The sequence below is a fragment of the Gobio gobio genome (assembly GCF_949357685.1).
Source record: "Gobio gobio genome assembly, chromosome: 25".
NCBI classification, from domain to species: domain Eukaryota; kingdom Metazoa; phylum Chordata; class Actinopteri; order Cypriniformes; family Gobionidae; genus Gobio; species Gobio gobio.
In genome coordinates, this window is record NC_137121.1 from 40213932 (window position 1) to 40235446 (window position 21515).

Sequence of the window (21515 nt, forward strand, 5' to 3'; positions counted from 1 at the left end):
TTACTCAGATGTGTTCGAACAGCTTAACTGATTGGCGGTGGACGCAGTTTGTGGGATGTGCATGGCTTCGTGGAAAAATGGGGCGAAATAGGCCGAAAGGGAACAAATGCGCACTCCGGGGTACCCTTTCAGCCACAACCTATTATGCGCCCGTCGAATAGGCAGGCAATGGGACTTGGTGCTGCCACCCAGTGGCCGAAGCCTGAACTGCGCCGTGGGGCAGCAGACCTTCGGACACCGCTGCGGGGCCCCTAGGGGGGCCAGAGACACGGGACCTCCGCCCTAAAAAATCATCTAGGGGGCGGTGCGCAGCATACACTAACTGCCTCGTCACTAACCGCATCAGTTTTGCAGTGCGTGTACCCTGGTGTGAGGGCACTTCCCTAATGGGAGTATCGGAATCTAAACAACTCTAGTATACAGGGTATTTGTGCACATACCTGAACACGCAAAAGACACACTATATTTTTAATTTAAAATTAAATGCTTCTCGCCCTCTCTAAGCTGATAAGCGATGGGTATATGAAAAAGAAAGGGATGGGAAAAGGGAGACTCGGATAGGTTGCTCTCTCGCTTATCAGATCGGGTTCAACCAGAGAGTGGTAGGCATGTTTAATATGAAAGTTTTTCTTTTTCCATAATTAATCGCACTAAATTAGCCTTTAAAAAAGAGACGCTCTAATATTTACACATGAACACGCAAATCAACTTTCTCCTGCTGCAGCTGCTGTAGCCATAGCTACGTTCTGCATGACTTGATTGACAAATCTCGTCCAATCAGCGGTCAGTATTCCATTCGCCACTTATACCTACCTTTTCCGTTGTGTCCGAATTGTCTTTGTGTTTTCTGACTTGTTATTTTGTTTTTAGATTTGTTATTTTGTTTTTAGATTTGTCATTGTGTTTTCTGACTTGCTGTTTTGTTTACGGAATTGTTATCGTGTTTTCTAACTTGTTAATTTGTTTTTAGACTTTCCATTGCGTTTCTAATTTGTTATTTTGTTTTCGTAATTGTGATTTTGGTTTGCACTTCTCGGCAACTACATCGTTTCAAAAACTGTGAGTAAGCATTTGTGAATAATTGTCCATAATTTCGGTATTGGGTGAGCTTGAATGGAAAGAAAATGTAAGCATTTTAGAAACATTAAATGACTGTGAAAACAACATGAATTGTTTTAATGCAAATAGACATTGACTTATTTTGCAATCCTGGAGTGAGAGAAAACCCATGAAACACAACTGATCGCGTCGTCTCATACTGTGATCTGGAACACACACAATTAAACATCCCAGAGCTGCCATAATCAATATCAGCACTGACCGTTATTTCAGATACAAATACATCACTACATATAAATGTAGTCTTTATAAACTTTACTAAACTCTGCCATTGTGTTGTGTGTGATGGTCCATCAGCAGCTGCAGTATCTCTCAGCTGTATCAGTGCAGTCACTGTGACGTCTGACTGACACAGGTTTTTGTACGACTCTTTATCACTGTGTGAACACATTCTGACTGTTGATCCAGTGTAAACTCTGACAGTAATAATCTCCTGTATCTTCAGTCTGGACTCCACTGATGCTCAGAGTGAAATCACTGCCAGATCCACTGCCACTGAATCTAGATGGAGTTCCAGTATTAAGGGCTGTTGCTGAATGTATCAGGAGTTTAGGAGCTTCTCCAGGTTTCTGTGAGTACCAGGCCATACACGTATATTAACCTGGACAGGAATCTCTCACTGCTGTGTTTGTTTTGCAGTTTATAGTCACTGATTCTCCAATCTGAACCATTTTTACAGAAGGAGTCTGAGTCACAGTCACCTGTCCACTGAAACCTGTGAGAAATACAGAGAGTTAGAAAAAGCAATGATAAACATTCACTGTTGATATTATAATATTTTAATTTAACAATATCTTTGGAACATTTACCTTGAATAAAGAGGGAAATGGTCCAGATGAAGATGTTGATGGTGTTCATTGTTGTTCTTGTGTCTTGTGTGATGATGAAGATTGTGTTCTGTTCTGCTCTCAGTCATGAAGTGTTAAACTCACAGCACTTACCACGATACACTATGGCTGAATTAAATGAAATCATAATCAACAAAATCCATGTTACCATTTATCAAAATCCACCTACACTGTAATTACAATTGCCTAGATAATGTAATGAGAATTTTAGATTTATGTTCTAAATATAATATTTTAATTATAGAAATATGAAATGTTGGGAAAAATTTTATTATTCCAGGCCTATGAAACTATAAATCTGCCAGTATAGTTGGCAGCGTGAGTGTATTCTAGAATCATTCAACTAATTCGTTCTAACCGACTGTTCAAAAACGGTCATACAAAAACCTATACTTTGTTTGAATCTATTTTTGTTGGAAAAATAGAGCAAAACTGTAAAAAAATGACAACTTGTTGTTTATTGAACTGTTGTATAAAATTAATATTGCATTTTGCAATGATATAGGCTACTCTGGAGAATAGCACTCTTGCTCGTATGATATTGCATAATTTCCTCTTTAATTACTTTCAAACGAATGTTTATTTTTTTATTTGTCTAATTTTTAATTAAAATACAACAACAATAAAATAGTACAATACATTTTTTTTTTACTTTTGTAAAAAAAAAAACGAATAAGACAGATGACTAAACTTTTCTAAATTTTTCAACTAAATATCGAAATAAATCTAATTATTAAACTAAATTAACCATATAAACTAAATTACTGATCTAATAGCCTACGTGCACAATAGAACTTCTGGTTAACTTCTGTGTTTTGAGTGTGCGCTCGGCTACTTCCTGTCGCTAGTTTCTGGAGGCGCTAGTTTTGAGTAGACGTACGGTAGAAAAAGTTTCAATATGAGCGGATTTCGGGTAAAAGAGAGGCGGTTGGTGTACCAACGCGTGAAAAAGACAGCACTCCATTGTTGTGTACCCCTGTGTGCGAATTCGTCCAGGTACAACAGTACTATAAGCTTTCATAGCTTTCCATTGAATGTGTCGGTGAGAGCCGAATGGGTGGTAAGAGTGCGTTGGGACGACTTCACCCCAAGCAAGACGAGTCGTGTTTGCAGCAGGCATTTCAAAAAGGGCGATTTTGTTAACAACCCGGGTAAACTGAGGAGGTTGAAGAAAGGGGCCATTCCTGCTCTTTTTTCCTGGAATAATTTTCAAATACCGGCGCCGAGGGCGAGCGTGTGGGAGCGGAGACCCAGAGCAGATAGCCCTCCTCCTGCCCATGAAATCAACTCGGAAGAGGAGATGGAGGTGGCTACCCTGGCACCAGATCATGATTATTGTATTACTCCTACAACAGCAATGGTCGCAGATCAGCTCGCTGAGGAAAACGATACACTTCGCCAGAAAGTAAAGGAGCTCGAACTACAAATTCAGGCTCTCCAGCTAAGGAGTTGTTTTGGACTGAAGCGCTTTGCAGGATCGGACGAGGACATCCGATTTTATACCAAGTAAGTCATAATTAAGGTGTTTTGAATTGCAGGAAGCTGATGTCTTGTACCATATTAACAGCCATGGACAAAAAAAAATTCACGCAAGTCATGTACTTTAGTGAAAGTAAAGGGGGCTACTACACATGTAAAATGTAGCTCCACTAAAAGTACACCTTACAAGAGGAATAGTATTTTCCTTCAAGTGTACATCAAATATCAAAAGTAAAAGTAATGACTGACATAAGGATATGATCAGGCCCAAACTTGTGCTACTTACAGCACTCAGATTTGTAGACACAACCTTTTATTGTCTTTTCTTCATGTAAAACAAATGTAGTATACAGTAATTATATATATATATATATAATAATAGTGGAAATAACATCATAATTTAAAGTCTAACTTTAAAATGCATGTTTTATGTATCTTTCTCACATTTGTAATATTTTGGTCAGTCAATAAGAATAATTTATGTAGTTTTATATTTTTTTGGACTGAATTAAGTTTCATGTCTATTCTTGGTTCGCTTAACTAGTCGAGGTTGATATAGGTTATAGAAAGTAATAAGTAATTAAATAATTTTTGGAGAGTAATTTGTACAGTAATCTAACTATTTAAGATGTAATTACTATCTAGTAATTCATAATTTTGAGTAACTTACCCAAACCATTCTAACAACAATGTTATTTTTGTGTATTTTGTATAAAAGATTCCATTCTTATGACCACCTGATGGCATTCTGGAGGCTCATCGAACCAGCAACATCAAGGATGATCCGTGTGACAAGTGTGGCAAGAGAAGCATCGGCCTCTGTGGCAGAGAAGACAACATCAAACAGATCAACTAAGTTGCTGCCCATAGATGAGTTATTTCTTTTTCTAAATTATCTATCAACCGGATGCACACAGAGAGAGCTTGGCCACCGATTTAACATCCATCGGACAACAGCCAGCAGGATCATCACAACCTGGGCCAACTTTCTTTACTGTGTACTGGGAGCTGTGTGTATCTGGATGACACCTGAAGAAATCGCAGCCAACCTACCTCCTGAGTTCAAGGAATATGCAGACACTCAGGTCATTGTTGACTGCACAGAACTGCGGTGCCAAACTCCATCCTCACTTGTGCTACAGAGTGAGGTGTACTCGCACTACAAATCACACTGTACCTTCAAGGCCATGATTGGCATGGCACCACATGGTCCTCTGACATTTGTTTCTGCACTCTATGGGGGCTTTATCAGTGACCGTGAGCTCTTCAGATTGTCTGGCATCATACCTCTCCTGTCCCCTGACATGGCTGTGATGGTGGACAAGGGCTTTAGGGTGGACAACCTTGTGCCAGGAAAACTTCACAGGCCTGCCTTCCGCTCCAAGAAGGACTAAATGGCAGCACAGGACGTCCTGGAGACCCAGTCGATTGTGCGGCTGAGAGTTCATGTTGAAAGGCTAATCAGGCAGGTTAAGGAGAACAAACTTTTTGACACTGTAATCCCTTTGTCTATTTCAGGGAGCATTAGCCAACTTTTCACTGTATCTTGTATCTTGTGCAACTACCAAAATGGACCTCTGGTCAAAGACTGGAGAGAACACAAGAGCCAGGTAGAAATCTGACTGTTTGCTTCATGGCTGGCTGCTCCTCTTCCTCATTTTCCTTTATTTTTTATTTTTTACAAACAACATACTGATTCACACCACAATTTAGTTTTTGCTTACATTTACTGCCTTTTTTAACTAATAAATTATTTATTTGAAATCTATATTAACTTGGTCTCCTTTTTGTTGTTTAATTGCCTGACTCATTGAATATTAGTTTAACATCTAGCAATACATTGGTATGGGTTCACCTTTGCTGTGTACACTTTAAGTCCAGTGGTCAATCCTAAAAGTGTTACAACTCGGTTTAGCACATTTTCTGATTAGTAACTTGACAAATTTAAATTAACTTAAAATAACCCACTTGAAGGCTTCACATTATAATTAAATATCAACAAGAACACGACAGTTCTTAGAAGTTTTTCTTTACTGATAATTCATTTTATTACAGCAAATATTTGTGTAGGTATGTGTAGAAAAAAAAGTCTGCTTTCTCTCTTATTTTCTGCATCACACTACTGTCCCGGTATATTCTTTGAATCAGGGTGTCTTCCTCCGCAAACACCACAAAATCGCACCACTCCATCCCTGTTAGGAACAGCTGACCCTGCACCTGCCAGTAGTAGCCATGACCCTGCTTCAATTCCAGGTTGCCGTCTTTCATTTTCAGATGTGGATAATCCACATAGCTCTTAACATTTGGACATTTTATTTCCACAAGGCCGAATTCAGTACTTTCTGTTGGGTCAAAGACAACCCCATCTGGGGACGTACCTAGCCATGGAGTGTCGGGTGTATAATGAAGCCACAAGGGTAGTAGTTCACCCTCTTGAGCTTGCAGTACTCTTCGATGGCATCAGCTTCCATTTCGAGACCCCTTTTCATTGCTGCTGTCTGACGGACCCCTTTGAGCAGCCGGTCTGCCATCTTATCTAAGGTGCATGGTTTAGCATGGCATATTTCCCCAAAATGTGAGGAAGTGAGTCTGGGTTTTCTCAGTCTATGCCAGTCCGCTGATGAACTTTGACTCTTAGTTGCATCCTCTATTTTATTAGCCATCTCCCAGGTAACCTCAAGTGACTTGAAGTGCAGTTGTTGATGCTCAGTGAAAACAAACATACAGCATGATGTCTCCAGTCTGCAGCCAGCCAATGGCACATCTGGGCATGGTGGAGCATCATGGTAAGCAACAGGGCGACTTCTTGCCTTGGGTTGTTGGTATGACAGGGGGCTGCCTGCTTGTACCAAACCGAGTGCAGAGTCCACTAGTGGCACCTCACAGGTGATACCCATTGTACAAATGGTTGGTGCAGAAACAGGGGTGAACTCTTTGTAGATCTCTGACACTCTGAGAACAGACAGATCCAGCAACTCTCCACTGATGGCTTTGTACAGTGTGGACCTATTTAAAACAAATTGAGAAACATGAATTAATATTAGATATTTTAAAGAATGTCGGTAACTAGACAGTTGACATTAGCCATTGACTTCCATAGTATTTTTTACTACTATAGCCTATATGTTAAAATATATTTCAATTAAAGTTGTAATGTTGGTCTGTGACCAATAAGTTTTTGATCTAAAAAAAGAAAGATGCACAAAGAAAATGACTCTAACATGACCATATTAATTGATTCTAAATTATTTAATTTGCTACAAACAATGTGCAATCTGTAAAACAAAAACCTCAAAATTAAAGTTGAAATGGTACACTGTTGAAAAGTTTTTGACCTTGAGAAAAAGCTTTAATTATATACCAACAATTTTGTATGTTTATTATTTAATTTTATGTTGGTACATTTTTGTGACGTACACCTGTTTTGGCCTGACATCCATTGAAATTGACAAAAAAAAGACAAACAGTTTTATCATTTATAGAAGCCACATGTACTTTTATATTTTTCAGAAACTTTAAACATAATTCTGGTCTGAAGGGGTTAAATAATAGATACTAACTACAAGCCAAGTTCTCACCTTACTCCCTCAGCCATGGTCCTCTGCTTTGGTTTGGCAGACATCACAGCCATCTTCTCGACAGGGCCTGGTTTAACACCCTGTGTATATAGGCAATAAGCAGTGATGTGTGTGGGTGTGTGTGTGTGTGTGTGTGTAGATGTAGTATTGAAATTATTTTTACATTATTCCAAGACTTGCCAGGGTTCTTGGCTTGTGCCACTGTTGTTCACTCTCCGTACAGCTCAGCACTGGTGGAACAACTGGAATGTCTAGCTGAGAATAATGTGCAGACTGGAAAAGTAGAGCCACACAATGGTTACAGAGCACTGATCCAGCTACACATGTACAGCTGTGATGAGCCAGCTCAACAGGGATTGAGTCCTTCAGCCCCACCTGTAACAAGATGTTTAAAAAAAATGATATATATATATAAAGTAGTATAACTGATGTAATAAATTTATATGGACTACTCAAGTAAGCTACTATTTATGTTTTTACACTTTTAGTTAAAATAGCTAGTAAAAAAACGTTAACTTTTTTTCTTGTAAGCACTGTTAGTAATTTATTTCTTTTAATGTGGTCAGTGGAGCAGTCTATTTGATTTGCAGGTACACTCAGAATCCCCACTTAAAAAGTACCAAGATTGCCGTATACCTACTTAGACTTAGCAGGTTTACATAAATGTATATACCTATCTTATGCGTTTCACCTTTCACCTGGGATGTTCAGCATACCTGGAAAAACAAACTATACTACTCCACTGATTGCTGTTAGTGAAAACATTGTAGTAACGTAGCACTAAACGTATACTGGTCGTTTTTACCGTGAATGGGGGACATGGTCAACCAAATGAACATGGTTAACCTACAGCAAAGAACCAAAAGAACACGATTGAACCAAATGAACACGATTAACCCAGGAACATGGGTAACCATCTTAACGCTACACTCATCCTACACTTAAACTGTGAGGTGGTTTAGATCTGTCCATTGACGGATGACATAACGCCCTCACACACACTACTCCTGTCACTGGATCTTTCTTGGACACTGAGAGGAAATACAAAACTCACATTAAAAATACACACAACAGTTGATAATCATATCAACATAAGGTATTTAATAACACTAATAAAGTACGTCGTAATATTGACACGATTTGATGTAAGTTAAAATACCTGGCTGCTAGCTAGTCAATGTATAACCTTAACAGCTGATCTAGCCGCTAACAGCTGAGGTAACGTTATCGCTACTCACCTTCAAAGTTATGGATGTAACTTGATATGTACAATCTAAATCCCTTTTCCCGCTTGCAACCGGGTGCAGGTGAACAGTTGTCGACAATCCTGTGGACGTCGTTTACGTCAATTTTCGGGAGGCCTTGAAGAGAACGGGTAAAATATGCCATTGTTCGCAATCAAAACCTGCCGTCCGCAAACCGTAAATGGTCGACCGCACACTCAAGGCAGCGGAAGTAGAACTCCTTAGTTACGTGCACGTAGCCTATTACTGATGTAAAGCCCACACTGTCACTGTATGATAATTGAAATGAACTGATGACATCACCGTTTTCTCCAGAATGGCTAGACGGCTGAATAAATTATGCTGCATTATTTTCCTGTTTAACACTGTAAAGCTGCTTTGAAACAATCTGCATTGTTAAAAGCGCTATATAAATAAAGTTAACTTGACTTGACTTGACTTGACATGACATAAAATTGCTATACCCGAATTATAACAAATAAATAAAAGATATTTGGAAATTCCCTTTTAAAACGGGGAACCCTCAGTTTGTGGTTTGTGTTTTTTTTATTAACGAAGTGATCTTGCGCTTGTACCTCTGCTATCGTCCTGTCAATCGCGGCCATGATTACAGTTACAGTAAAATTTAAATTCACCATCATCGGTTCCCATCCTCAGCCAATCTGCATGACAGTTTTTGCAATGACCATCAACACTAGATAAATGGGCAAGTGAAAACGCACGCCATGTTACAATTTAGTAGGAACTAAATAGCGCTCTAGAATGTTTGGTAGCAACATTATTGGGCATCGAGAACCGTTTCCTACTTGGAATCGTTATAAAAATACAGATTATTTTCTTTCTTTTCGTTTCTTTATTGGAATCCGATCATAATGTTAATGTTTGTCAATTTGTGACTGTTTTATATTTGTTTACATTGTTAATATATATATATATATATATATATATATATATATATATATATATATATATATATATATCCAGCTCACTTATTTATTTATTTGGGGGGTGCCAAAATTGTTGCTGCATACCCTCTGGCACTGGGTAGTTGCACCCCTGACTGTGAATGTGATATTACTTTATATAACAGATCTATAAGCAAGAACTTTCTAACTTAATTTTCAGACAAAATCTGATTAGTTAGTCTACAGATTATTTCTACGACCACTGGTGAAAGAAAACACTGAGCAATCCTGGAGTGAGAGAAAACACATGAAGAACAGCTGCTATTTCTGCTCGACTCGCATCGTCTCATACTGTGATCTGGAACACACACAATAAAACATCCCATAATCAATATCAGCACTGACCGTTATTTCAGATACAAATACATCTCTACATATAAATGTAGTCTTTATAAACTTTACTAAACACTGTCATTGTGTTGTGTGTGATGGTCCATCAGCAGCTGCAGTATCTCTCAGCTGTATCAGTGCAGTCACTGTGACGTCTGACTGACACAGGTTTTTGTACGACTCTTTATCACTGTGTGAACACATACTGACTGTTGATATAGTGTTCACTCTGACAGTAATAATCTCCTGTATCTTCAGTCTGGACTCCACTGATGCTCAGAGTGAAATCTCGTCCAGTATTTACTGTTCCACTGCCACTGAATCTAGATGGAGTTCCTGTATAACGGCTGTTTATGTCATAAATCAGGAGTTTAGGAGCTTCTCCAGGTTTCTGCTGATACCAGGCTAAGTTGTCACTGTATATTCCTACATCTATATGACACTCTATTGAAGCTGTTTGACCCTGTTGGACAGTTTTAACTTCAGGTTGAGTCAGAGTGACTCCTCTGGATCCTGAAGAAGAGAAAAGAAAATCAATCAGTGTTTAAAACTACTATCATCATATACTTTTACAAGAACACCAAAACCAGAGTCAACATGTTTGTCTCACCTTGAATAAAGAGTGAAATGGTCCAGATGAAGATGTTGATGGTGTTCATTGTTGTTCTTGTGTCTTGTGTGATGATGAAGATTGTGTTCTGTTCTGCTCTCAGTCATGAAGTGTTAAACTCACAGCACTATAAACACTCTCAGACTGAAGCATGTGCTGACAATGCAAAGAAGTGGGCAGGATTTACAACAGCTTGTGCTCAGAACAAACTCACACACACTAGACTAGAAGATTTTACTTTCAGAATAATGTTGTTGAAACTTTTAGTGATTAATTATACATAATGATTGTGAAATATTTTTTTATTTATGTTTGGCTGGTAAGACACTAGAGTTTGACTGGAGAATCATCCTCAAATTTGAATCAAAACATAATCAGACATTCAGTTTTATATTTAGATTATTTTCAGGACTTTAACATTAAAGTATCATCAATTTTCCCTAAGTGAATTTCAATTTAAAGAGTCCCTTCCATGTATATTTTACCTTGTTTTACTCTGTTCCTATACTACTTTGAGTTATTATGACTCTTGGGTTACACAATTTCAAGTGTCTAGTTTAAAATAAGACCAGATTTATGAATATAGACCATAGGGTTTAAGAGATAGAGATGTGTTCTGCCGTCGGGGGTATCTAATTTTTCGAATTTCACCTGTATGAAAATCTATCAGTATTTCTCCACATCTGCACACTTTTGAAGGGATGTTGTTATGTAAAGCATTTTCATAACAATCATAAAGATTTTTTCTCAATGAATGTGGCTGACGCTCATATTTCAATCAAAAGGTATTGACTCTGTTTTCATATTTATAACTCCTGACACATATTAAACCTATTACAGCTCCAATATGCTGTGTGTGAAGTCACAGCCAATGCCACATGTGGAACTGGTCAAGCCTCTCGCTGGTCTTCATCAGACACAACATCAGACGCTGATGGACCTCAGGTTGGAGCAGGAGGATTGCTTCCGTCTGTTGGTCTAAGACTGGCGGGTCATCCAGAGCTTGCTCGGCTGGGAGGTCGCCCCGAATGCTGCACATTTTGGCTTGCACTCTGTAACTGAAGCTAAATGTCTTTTCATTGTAACATGACAAACCGCTCTCAATGTCTTGATGCTGCATGAGAGGCTCAATGTTTACACATTTGAGCAGAGCCGGCACGTGACATAGGCAACATAGGCGGTTTCCTAGAGCACAAAATGACAGGGGGCTGACACGCGGAGAGGTTTATTTGATCAGAAATGCACCCTCTCATGACCACTGTGCGCCACTACACCCATACATTATTTATTTATGCCAATTAACATCCTTTTAGTCTTTTAGTTTTCAATATGACAGAGGGAGAGTGCTTCAGGATACCTCCCTGAAATGTCTTTTTGCAGGTTGGGATGTCTGCTTTATGTCTAATAATATTCCTAGAGAAATAACATCTAATAATGAATGAGGGACGTGACACCTGAACACAGCTTTTGAGTCACATGACAACGGGGCAAGCACGAGGGGCAAAAGGAAAGATGTTCAGACGAGATCGCTGGTGATAAACCCCAGAGCATTGTTTGTGCCGTGTGTGTTGTAGCTGATGCTGAACGAATGCTACTCGCTATTCTGGCTTCCTGTAGAAGATATTCAGCCTGTTCTCATCTTCCACCCAGAGATGGTCTGTCTTAAATAAACGATGTCAAGATCACAGTAAAGTCATGGTCAGTCACAGTGAACGCTGTAGAAGTCATTAAATACCAGGCCCTACCAGTGAGAGAAGCCCTACAGGAGGTCAAAGAAATGTCAGCAGATCCTGAATTAATATTGAGGCTCAATCTTTAGCAGAGGAAATTGGATCAGTTCATTTTTCCTCTCAGTTGTCTGGTATATCATCTTTAACAGAACTGAAGATGTCAGCTGATGCAGTCTGTTTCTATGCAGATGGATATGGAGGTGGACCGCTCGGCAAAACAGAAACTTTCTTGACTGACTACTGAGGTAGTGGTAAGTACTTCCTTTATGTTTTTAGATGACTAGCTTACTGTAACAGTGTCATTAGCTAGATCTAATGTACCGTTAGTGACACTATTACATGAATAGGGTGATCACTACTGTATTGCAGTTGTTCCCGTGCTCCATGTATCCCCTGTAATGTTAGTATTGTGTTGTCACGAACGCGCTCTGACTGTCACAGTAACAAATGAGCGGTGCTAGAGGTAATTCTGCCTCTTGTTTATCAGCTTCCAAAGTTTGTAACTCCTTGTCTGTGTATTCTGGCTCAAAACGATATGGTTCTGGATTTTGGTTTGATACAAAGTAAAAATCCTCAAAGTCAGCCATGCAACAGTCACGTTCGCTACTATCTTCCTAGTCACGTTGGTTTTGTTGACAGACGTAACAGCGGGGCTTCTCCGGTCCTGCGAGCAAATCACTCCGCAGAAGTTCTGCGGCTTCTGAGAATATAGTCCCCAGTGTGTATACGTTTGTCACAGGGTGACAAAACAAACCCAACGGGACTAAGATCCTGGTGAATGCAGTTGTTCAGGATTTTCCAGTGAACACCCGGGGCCCGTTCTTCGTACCTCGCTAACTCAGTTAGCTGGATTTGATTGTTGACGATTTGACATGATCTCGGATTGTTTGGTTCTTCGAAGCTCATCCTGGACTTGTTGTCATAGTAACAGGTCCGTAAGCTTAAACCTGCTCGGGAGCAGGCTTATTTCATGTAAACAGGATTAGATTGCATCTTGAGGTGATACTTAAAATCTGTCCCAGCCACTGCTACTTTATTACAAGAGTGCATTACTGAACCAGGGGCAATAATAATAATATTATATTTTTAAATAATAATATAAAAATGTTATATTGTATATGTATATGAGAATGTATAATGTTGTGTATAATACTATAGACAGCCACTTGATTGAGCGATTTATTTGTGATGGAATAATTATTTTATATAATTTTATTTTTATTGGTTTACACACATGTTGTACAGTTAATCTGAGCCGTGCATTAAGTGATCACGGATATTATGGGAGTGGCTTGATGCAGCGTAAGAGAGGATAATTTGATAATTTGATCTTGACCCATATGAAACTTGAATACTGTCACGTTACAAATCTGCTTCAAATTGAATTAAAAATTAAATTACAACATTTGAAATAAAAATGTAAAGGGTGTACAAATACTGTATAAAATCGTGAATATAAATAATTGGTAATCATGTTAAAAAAAAAAACATTATCATTTATCTATTATAACTTTTATGTTGGTTTGGTCGTTTGGCTGTTTCCTTATAAACGTTCAGAAATTCGTGGGGGTTTTTTGTGTAATTTGTCAAGTTTTTTTGCCAGGTGGCTTTTTAATTATATGATGTCATTACGTTGCTGTCTTGACGGCAGCCAATCGCTGCATTGCTGATCGTGGTTTCGAGTATCGCTGCATCTGCCCTCTTCAGGGAACACAAGAACGCGCAGTGATCTTAGATCATTTAATCCAGATATTTTAATCCAATCCGCAAATTCGTTTGAAGAACCAAATTAGCCAGAGATCAGTTATCACGATTAAAAGATCTGGGATCTGTCAAATCATCTTAGATGTATTAAGCGAGGTACGAAGAACGGGCCCCCGGTCTATGCCCTGTGAATCTGTTGCCATGGCAGCGGGGCTGATTGCCTGAGTGACAGCAGGTGTGGGGCAATTATAGAGAACGCTGTGAGAGGGACACCTATTGAGATGAGGCTTTAAAAACAGAGAGAAAACAGACTGTTGGTGTGGATCTCCTCCCGTATGATGCTGTGTTTGTCAGCGGGTTGCTCTTTTTATTGAGGCTGGGCTGTGGAGTGGGGAAGATTGGAGCTGTGGAAGAGGAAGGAAGGAGTGAAGTATTTGGCAGCGAAGACTTGAGGAATATCGTCCGTAGTGAGAAAGACGCAAGTGATGAGTATTTGATCCGTTGTTTATATGCACTAACACTGAAGTGGTGTGGAGAGTTTGGAAAACGTTTGACACGAGTGAACTATTACACCGAGTGAATTAATGATCTGTCTCCAACTTCTGTCCTCTCCTTGCCGAATGTTGTGATCGCTGCATCGTCCTTCTGCTTTCCCGGAGCAAAGTCAAGCCCTGATTGAGGACGAGATCCGATCTGGTGGGAGAAAAGACCGGTGGGTGAGTGCTGGCCCGAATGCACGGTGTGCGAGTGGAATTGCAGTGCCTGATGTGAAGATTTACACGGTTTGTGCTGTGAAGTGAAATTGGTGTGTGGAGAAGTAATAGAAGTCTGCCGTGCACTCCTCTCCTACAGTCTTCCACCCGCTGTCTCTAACGAAGGGCTTTGATAAAGCAACCGCCCAACTTCCTGCTTTGAAAAGGCCCTGTTAATGCTGAGTGCTTCATATATCATGTACTGTTGAAACTGTGCTGTGTCTATCCCAGTGTTCAGCCGAAGTGAGCGCCCCGCTCTAAGTGTCCTCCCCACCTGGTGGTCTCCACACGCCCCTATTGGAAGCCTTGACCCTGTTCGAAAGGAGAGAAGGTATATCAAGTCAAGTCAACTTTATTTATATAGCGCTTTTAACAATGTAGATTGTTTCAAAGCAGCTTTACAGTGTTAAACAGGAAAATAATGCAGCATAATTTTATTCAGCTGTATAGCCATTCTGGAAAAATTTCAAGTATCTGTAGCGCCCCCTACCCTTGACATAAAAAAAAGGCGGAGCACCGGGTTCTGACAGATGTCTCCCGACTATATATTAATATTGCTCCTATTACCCTATATGACTACTGTAAACCAGATTAAATATATGTATGCTCCTAAAATAATATTCTTAAACAGAGTGGAAATTAAACCAACCCAGAATAACCTCAAGTAAGGCAAAAGGTAAGTTTAAAGAAGTTAACAATGGGGTTTATTTATACAAAAAATGGAAAATATTAAATAAATTAATTAAATGATTCAATAAAGACTTTTCAATCTCAGGGAAATTACATATAACCCAAATGATGGGCTTTCACATCAAATAGTACTTAAATACCAAATGAAATAACAGCAGACACTGTTTTAAAGAGATGAGGAAAAGAATTCAAAACCCCATAACACACTTAGTACGCTTCAATAACACCAAACAACAGTAAGAAACGCCAAACTTCACTTACTACCAGTAAGTAGAGAGAACCAATAGAGGACAGTCACAAAAGTATACAAAATGTGGGCCCACACACACACACACACACACACAACCCACCCCGTTGCAGGCCTGTAACGTTGCTGGGGAGCGTTGGGGCCTAGAAAACAACAAATGGCCTCTTCACTCAAATGAGCCAAAATAATACAAACGATCACCTGAGCCCTGGCCTTTTAGGGCATCCGCAATCCGCAACGGTCGGCAGAATGGCGGCGCTCTCCCCTCGGCGGTCGGCAGAATGGCGGCGCTCTCCCCTCGGCGGTCGGCAGAATGGCGGCGCTCTCCCCTCGGCGGTCGGCAGAATGGCGGCGCTCTCCCCTCGGCGGTCGGCAGAATGGCGGCGCTCTCCCCTCGGCGGTCGGCAGAATGGCGGCGCTCTCCCCTCGGCGGTCGGCAGAATGGCGGCGCTCTCCCCTCGGCGGTCGGCAGAATGGCGGCGCTCTCCCCTCGGCGGTCGGCAGAATCGATTAAAAGTGCGGCCGGACGCAGAGTTTTCTCAGAAAAAACAGTCTGGACCACAAAAACTAGACTCAACTCACTGTTTGTACTCAATATCCAGTTATCAGTCCATTTTCTCGCTCTCAGTCACATTAACAAATGAAGCTTCGTGCAGGGCTGAGCAGCCGGCTCAGGAGAAGAATCACGTTTACACTCCTGTACAGAGTAATAAACACAAACAAAAGTGATAGTCTCCACAACCTTCAGTCACTGAAAATATATCGTTAACGCACTTATTTAGTGGGTATCTCTACTATTTTCGGCTTAACAACTCCCAAGACGCTCTAATCACTCTCTCCTTTTCGATCGTTCCCCCTTCCCCCTCTCTCCCCCCCATCCAATCAAAATCAAACCTTATATTCACAGAGGCGGGAATAAGTAAAAAATAACCAATACCCAAAGAAGGAACAAACATGCTGGGTAAAAGCACATTTTGAGCAAGTGCATCACAAACAAACTTTATAGGTCACCGTAACTCTTAAAGGGGCAGTACATAAGTGTGTCAACAGAGCGCACAGACACAGTTATTATACTATCTGGATCATAAAACCTTATCAATACCCCCATACCTAGTAAATAGGTGTTAAAGTGCTTAATAACCTGCACTGGGTTACACTCTCCCCCTTCTTAATGACTCATGTCCCCATGAGACTAGCCCACTACATCAGTATTTTGGCTCTAGACGTTCGGTTTGTCCTCAAAGTAGAACAATGGGAACACTGGGCCATAGGGTGGCACCACCATGTTTTGCAAACATTCTTTTTTTTTTTAGGGTAATCTTCAATTTGCACCACCATACCCCTATATACAAGGGTTAAAGGTCTGTCCGTAGGTTGCCCCAGTTCATCATAACTCAGTTTTTTCACTGGTTTTACTTCTCTCTTTGGATGAAGTTCAACTCTTTCAGCTTCAGCATCTTTTGGAGCATCCAAGCATGGCCTGTCTCCCCCTTCTAATTCTAGATCATCCGTTCTACCCGGAGTTGGCAGAGAAATAGATTCTACTTCACACTCAGGTAGATCTTCCATGTCTTCCATTAGATTAGGAACTCTTTCAGGGCTTTTATGGATCTCTACATTCTCTGTGTTTAACGATGGGGTGAGCATCTGCCTGGGTGGTCTCCTCGGTGGAGCTGGGTAGTACTCACACACACTACTGTCATCACTATCAGAGTGATCTATTGAATCACAACGATCTTGTGCTGATTGTTCTCTTTGTGTTTTCTCCACAGCTCTCGCCCTGGTTACCGCTGGACGCTGGACATCCATCCTCTCATCAGGTAAGTACATCCTCACTCTATCTCCAATAGGTAACAAATGGTCTCTGTGTAACGTCCTGACACTCCCGGTGCCAGTCTCTGGTTTTACCCTATACACAGGTAAGTTTGGCAGCTTCTCCATGACGAGGTAGGGTAAGGAGTTCCAGCGATCCTGCAACTTGTGCTTTCCTGTGATGGCCAGGTTCTTAATAAGCACCCGATCTCCTTTTTCCAAAATCTGATGTTTTACTTTAAGGTCGTACAGTCTCTTGTTCCTTTACTGCATCTTCAGAGAACTCTCAGATGCTAACTGGTATGCATGCTGCAGATCTTTTCTCATTCTCTCAACATACTGCTGATGTTTCATCCCACTCTCACCAGCTGCCGAAGTCCCAAAGCATATGTCTACTGGAAGACGAGCCTCTCTCCCGAACAACAGATAATAAGGTGAGTAACCAGTCGCTTCATTTTTGGTACAGTTGTACGCATGTACCAACTGACTGATGTTTTGGCTCCACCTGTTCTTCTGGGCAGGATCCAGGGTACCCAGCATGGAAAGAAGAGTTCGATTGAAACGCTCTGGCTGTGGGTCTCCTTGAGGGTGGTATGGCGATGTACGGGACTTGCGAATTCCCAGGATTCCAAGGAGTTCTTTGATGAGCCTACTTTCAAAGTCACGCCCCTGGTCGGAGTGAATGCGGGCTGGCAAACCATAGTGTACAAAGAATTTTTCAACCAGGATCTTGGCCACTGTTAATGCTTTCTGGTCTCTTGCAGTATAGGCCTGAGCATAGCGAGTGAAATGATCTGTTATGACCAGAACGTTGGAGATTCCCTTTGAGTCAGGTTCAATAGACAGGAAATCGATGCAGACCAGATCCAGTGGACCACTGCTCGTAATGTTATTCAGGTAAGCAGACCTTTGAGGTAATGTCTTTCTGGCGATACATCGTCCACATTCCTTCACATACTGCTCCACATCTTTGTTCATCCGTGGCCAGTAGAAACGATCTTTGCAAAGTTCTGTGGTTCTCTCAATTCCCAGATGACCTGCCTCGTCATGAAGAGAATGTAGCACCTGGGCACGGTACTTTTCTGGTAGAACTAACTGTTGTCTTTCTCTCCCACAGGTGCTTTTCGTAATTCGGTACAATAGGTTGTGACGAATGTTCAACTTTGCACCTTGCTGCCGAAAGAGAGTCTCAATGGGGTTACAGTTCCGTTTAGTGGCAAGTACATGTCCTTTCTCCACATCCTGTTTCACCTGTCTGATGATGGGGTCTTGCTCTTGGGCTAGTTTTAATTCAGAGTTGGACACCTGCTCCTTGTGTCCCATTTCCAACTGTACTGGACAAACATACACAGCAGGAATGACTTCCGGAGTAACGCCCAACTGATCCACCAGCCTACTACAGGATTCATCGGAGGGGTGAGTATCGGCAAGCTGACAAATAGCCCTTACTCCTGATCTCGGTAGGTCCACCCATTCTTGCGACAGTTCAGTGTGGGAGTGATAACGTGATAGTATATCTGCATCAATGTTATGACGCCCTGGCTTGTACTGAAGGCTAAAGTCATAAGTGGCTAAGGCAGCCAGCCACCGATGTCCAGTAGCACTAAGCTTAGCGCTTGTCAGAACGTAGGTGAGGGGGTTGTTATCTGTCCTGACAGTGAACTTTGCCCCGTATAAGTAATCGTGGAATTTATCCACAACAGCCCACTTGAGTGCCAGGAATTCCAACTGATGAATGGGATAGTGGCGTTCAGCAGCACTCAGTTTACGGCTGGCATAAGCGACAGGTCTCAGTCCGCCTGAATTTTCCTGATTCAACACGGCACCTAAACCACTCAGGCTTGCATCGACATGTAGGACATAGGGCTTCGCTGGATCTGCATAGGCCAGTACCGGAGCATGCGTAAGGCAATAAATGATGTTATGAAATGCCTCTGTACACCTTTGGTCCCAGCGCTCACCAAACGGCTCTGACTCATGGTGGTACGTGCCTTTTGGTACAGCTTTACTTTGACTTTTGACAGGGGGATAACCTTTGGTCAAGTCTGTCAGGGGTCTCACGATGGCAGAGTAATTCTTAATAAAACGGCGGTAGAAACCACAAAATCCTAGAAAAGACCTCAGGGACTTCAAATCATGCGGCATCTTCCAGTGACACACGGCATTCACCTTCTCAGGATCAGGAGCTATCCCAGCAGCAGATACAATGTGTCCCACATATTTGACTTGCGGCTGACAAAACTGGCACTTATCTATAGATACTTTGAGCCCATATTCTTCCAGCCGATCCAACACTTTCAGCAGCCTTTCTTCATGCTCTTCTAATGTACGCCCAAAGACAATGAGGTCATCCAGATACACAATGACCTGGAGAAGATGCATATCCCCAACAGCTCTCTCCATTAGCCGCTGAAAGGTGGCTGGAGCACCAGTGATCCCCTGTGGCATGCGTTCAAACTGGTAAAAACCCAGAGGACAGATGAATGCTGTTTTTTCCTTGTCCTCGTCAGCCATCTCAATCTGATAATAGCCACTACGCAGGTCTAAGACAGAGAACCATTTACTTCCAGACAGACAGTCCAAAGCATCATCAATCCTGGGAGTGGTGTATTGATCAGGAATAGTTCTGGAATTCAAGGTCCGGTAGTCGATGCACATACGGATGGTTCCATTTTTCTTCCTAGCAATAACTATTGGCGAGGCATAAGGGCTCCTGGATTCGGTTATGATTCCTGCAGCCAACAGGTCTTTTAAGTGCCGCCTCACGTCATCAATGTCTGCAGGTGCAACACGTCTGGACCGTTCCCTAAAGGGTCGGCTGTCACTCAGTCGGATATTATGTTTCACACCTTTAGCTCTTCCCACATCCCACTCCTCGAGGGAAAACACAGTTCCGTGCTCAGCTAACTTCTCCCGAAGCCTTTTTTTCCAATCAGCAGGTATGGGAGAGTCACCAAACTTGAACACTTTGTGATCCATCCTCTTTGGATCAGTCGGAGCATCTGGCGTAACTGTGACTGTATCAGTGGCGAAGACTTTAGCAATTACTGTGCCCGTTGGGAGGCTGATATCTTTAAAGGTCTCATTGCAGACCAACACTCTGAAGTTGTTCACATCAATGGCAGAAGAAGACAGAACGGTGGGAGGGATAAACAATCCAGCTGGAAGTTGACTATCCATTGGAGTTTCCACAAGAAAAATGTCTTTCCTCAGTGGCTTCTCATACTCCACTTTACACACTGCATACCTTTCACTTCTTGAAGGAATAGTTAGGGCTCCTGGCCCTTTCCACTTGACTTGTCCCTCAGCTGGCTCGGGGACTTCCTCTTTTCCCTGGACCCGCTGTAAACATGGTTTGAGGAGGGATGACTGAATCCTCAGTGAGTGTGCTTGGTTTGATACGCCAGAGTCTTGACTGAGCATGGTCAGACGCTGAAAGAAGCTTGCATTGGTGCCGATTATTACTGGAACCTGCTGGGGACCTTGAGGTTCTGGGCAGACCAAAGCGAGAATGGAAACTGACTCTTTCACCCCAGTGAGGGAAACAGGAAGCAGAACATCCACTATGATGTATCCCTTGTATGGATAACTAGAAGAGCTCAATCCCCAAATGGACAATCCAGTGAGCGGATGGATGGGTATCTGGGGTATGTATTTGGAATACCACTGGTCGAATACAATGGTGACCTGGGACCCACTGTCCAGTAAAGCTTGACACGGACATCCATTCAGTTCAACTGAAATGGTGGAGGCCGGTCCCACTAATCCTCTGGGAAGACGACTCACCTCACTGACCTCAGTTTGACTCTTCTTAGAGAAACAGTTTTGGCTGCTAGAAGGATCACTGTTTCCTGTCACAGGGTTCCGTTCGGTCTTAGCTTTTCGTAGAGCACGTAACAACTTCTGTATTACTTGGGAGGTATTTTCAGGCGATTGACACTTGGTAGCTATGTGTCCATCCTCTCCGCACCGATAACAGAAGAAATCATCTTTGTGCTTTACTGGCCTTTCTCCATATGATACTGGAACAGACCTTGGGTTTGACTGAGCTTGGTGTGATGGAGTAGTGGAGCTAATACTCATAACTGCTAGCTGTTGTTGAAGTTGTTGAACTTGTCTCTTCAACGCTTGTACTTCAGACTCTCCATGGGTATCAGATCTTTTCTTCTCCTGCTTGTCTTTTGGATCAACCCTCATGGAAGAAACAGAAACGGTGTTAGGATCTTCCCCGAATTTAGATCTTAGCTCCTGAATGTCTGCTTGGAGTTGTCTCATCACAGAGGAGTCTAGTTTGTCATCCTGTCTCAGCTGTATGGGCTTCACAGATGCCTTAATTTTATGGCGAGCAGCTTCGTTCTCCTCAGCTTCTTTGATTTCATTTAGCAGTGCTAAGAAAGTGGGTGGCTG